The 3164-nt window shown below is 41.7% G+C and overlaps 1 long non-coding RNA gene across 1 annotated transcript in view; it reads left to right on the top strand.

Annotated features, from left to right (window-relative positions):
* LOC106012981 overlaps positions 1–1502 on the top strand; it is a 4040-nt gene extending 2538 nt beyond the window's left edge. Inside the window, exon 2 of the long non-coding RNA XR_001185208.2 lies at positions 770–1502. This is a non-coding gene — a long non-coding RNA (uncharacterized LOC106012981). The remainder of the gene's footprint in view (positions 1–769) is intronic.
* The last annotated feature ends 1662 nt before the right edge of the window (positions 1503–3164 follow it).

The following is a 3164-nucleotide window of genomic DNA, read 5'->3' as shown; positions in this document are numbered from 1 at the left end:
TGTAGTAGTAGTAGTAGTAGTAGTAGTAGTAGTAGCAGCAGCAGCTGTAGTAGTAATAGTTGTTGTTTTTTTTTTGTTGTTTTTGCTGTTGTTGATGGGGCGGCATAAAGACATAGATACTCGATAAAAAGATTTTCGTTTACAGGAATCGACCTCGGGTCTTCTGCATGCGAAGGCAAAGTGCCAAATACAGACGCCGGTTACTATTTTGTATCTACATGACAGTCAAGCATATTAAGCACCACAATACTTCAATGGAAAAAGACCTGTAAAAGAATACAGCAACACGGGTGTACGATACGATCAAAGAGAAAAGTAAACTACAGTCTCTATTGACTGACGTAAAGAAGAAGAGAAAATATAACTGGCTACAATAATCCTTTTCAGGGACAACAAACCACGCAGACACCTGTACAAATATCATCCCAGTTAATCCACGATATTTCATGTCCTCTTCCCCTTTACTAAGGAAACCCCGCCCTCTTTCTCTGACTCTGTCTCTGTCTGTCTTCTGTCTGCCTGTCTGTCTGTCCTTCTGTCTGTCTGTCAGTCTGTCTCGCCCTCTCTGCCTCTCTGCCTCTCTCTCTCTCTCTCTCTCTCTCTCTCTCTCTCTCTCTCTCTCTCTCTCTCTCTCTCCATGTTTTTGTTTCGTGTTCCTTTTCTGCACATTTGCGTCTCTTTCCTTAAAAATGTTCTGTTCATTTTTTCTACGGTTTTTTTTTCAACCTCACACACACTAGTAGCAGGAATCCTTCATCTTCCTCTTCAGAACCACAGACAACAGAAGCCCTCCCCTTTGGTCCGTGAGGTAACCCGATCCCTCTCTGTTGCCGACCCCCTCCGACAAGGCCAGATCCGGGTGGACTGGACACAAAGGCCCAGGTATCTCGTGTCCGAACAGAGCCCGTCACAACAACAAGACAAACGCCAACAGCGCAGACCGTTCTCCACTCCCTTTTGTCTTCGCAAGAGCCTCACGTGAGTTTGCTAGTAGTACTTCATCGTCCCTCTTCGATGATCAGTCAGAGTCATAGTCATGTTATAATTTTTTCATGAAACTCCTAATACGACATCACGAGGTCGTGTTCGTCAGAGTGACGATTCGTGACCTGGAGCTATAATATTGTGTTATCTCTTTTAGATCCCCACGAACGTAGAACCCTTTAGCTCTAAGGCCAGTGTTTGTATTGGTAAAGGACTCTTGGGGAATATCACCAGCTTTCTCCCCATAAAACACCTGTTATCTCTACTCGCTGGGCAGACAGAAGCGCGTCGAGTGACGTACAGTGAATCATCGAGCCTTAAGCCCTATCGGACCTACAATCTCCCACAGACAAATCGGGACACGATGGCGTCGATAATTCGCGCGCGTCCGCACTCAGCCGCGATTTGATACCTCTATCCTCATTCGGTATTGACGACAATAATACCCCCACAGCGAATTGAACTCTGAACTCCCTCGTCCATTTTCAACGATATAAAACGAACAAAAACAAAGAAGCGAAAAAAAAAAGAAGAAAAACCGGCGGCCGGAAGAGATAGCACTCGTGTGGTGAAAAGAGCTGATGCATGACGTAAAAAACAATAAAATCAGGCTATTTTCCTTGCTGTCGGAAGAACTGATACTGGTATTGTTGCATACATTGCGAGCAGCATGCAGAATAAAAGGGCGGTAATGGCACCACATTAAGCAGAGGAATAATGAAAATTATGAGTGGCTGATATTTTAGAGAGACACCCAGTCTTACTGAGGAAGCGAAAGTTGTGATGAAACATGCACGAGATTGGTTTCAGAATTGAAAAACAATGACACTAGGGTATTATGTAAATGTGCTATGCTGTTTTGGGTAGTTGGTGTACACATTTTTAACGTTTTAGTTTTTGTTACCTTATAACAAAATACGGGAAAATAACGCTTCAATGGTCATCAGAAAGATTCACAGAAACACGCAAACACTCAAACACTTTCCGACTCCTTCTTTTCTTTTTTTCTCTCTCACTTGCTGTTATTTAATTCTCCCAAACTTACAAATAATTCCAATCATTTTGGCAAGAACCCCTGTCTGCTAAAACTATTACAACTCTGTGTATGTCGCTCCCATTTGATTTTCGTTTCCTTTTTTCCTCTATGTTTTCCGAATCCCCACAAACCATCTGGTACTGATGTTCAGGAACGGTGCAAGGTGATCCAGAAAAGCTACGATTGACCCTAAACTCAATACTCTACTCCTCAAATCTGTTTTCCCAGACTCCAAATTTAAGGACGTTTCGTCCAGCCTTGTAAAGGCCACACAATCCTAGATCTAAAAAAGCAGAACATCAGAGCATTTTTATGGGGGGAAATAAGATTATATTGTCCATTAAAGCTTTTTTCGACATGGGAAATGTGACCGCTCTCGCTGCAAAGGTTTCCTTAAGACAGACATAACCTCGAAAGAGTCTTAGTTCAGTCTGAGAGGCAATTCTGAAGGAGATGGTAAAAGACGTTGAGTATATTGATCGACATTCGGAGGTTTGGAACGGTTCTAGCAGTTGTTTGATGTGCACGTTTTATTTCCTCGATTGCGTTTACAGCCAGACACGTGCTAGGGAGGAACCAGGCGGTTTAGGTTCAGAGAGATGGAAAAAAGATACGGCATTCAGTTAGAATTTACCCTGCAACACCTTCGAATTCCTTTGGAATCTTTCTAATCGTTTGATTTCTTTTTGGTCCCCCCCCCTATAAAAAAAAGAGAAAAAAAGAAGAAATTAACAAAAACACAAAACAGCTACTTTTTAGGGGTGGGTAATTGGAGGACCCCAAAGGTAAGTCCTCCTTCTTTTCTTGTCTACTTTTGTTCTGATCTCTTTCTTTTTCTTTTCCTTTCCAACAATTTGGTCGCTGTCCTTTCCTTTACCGAAACTAAAGCAGATTTTGAGATTCCTGTCAAAACAACATTCAGTTCCGCTGTTGTTACGCTGGTTGTTAAATCATCAAGAGTAAAGGTAAAAAAAAAGAGGGAAAGGTATTTTTTTCAAGGGCATTCAGTTTTGCTTGGGAAAGCTTAAGATAAACTTGTATTCTCTTTAATTTGACATTAACATTAATTCTTTTTTCCATTTCTTAATATATTTTTTTAATAGAAGGTTGGGTTTTCTTTTTCGTTTTTAGGGGGGGGGGTGGC

Source organism: Aplysia californica, unplaced genomic scaffold, assembly GCF_000002075.1.
Source record: "Aplysia californica isolate F4 #8 unplaced genomic scaffold, AplCal3.0 scaffold00592, whole genome shotgun sequence".
Classification (NCBI taxonomy): Eukaryota; Metazoa; Mollusca; class Gastropoda; order Aplysiida; family Aplysiidae; genus Aplysia; species Aplysia californica.
Note: the sequence above shows the minus strand (reverse complement) of the source record. Positions and strands in the feature narration are given on the sequence as shown.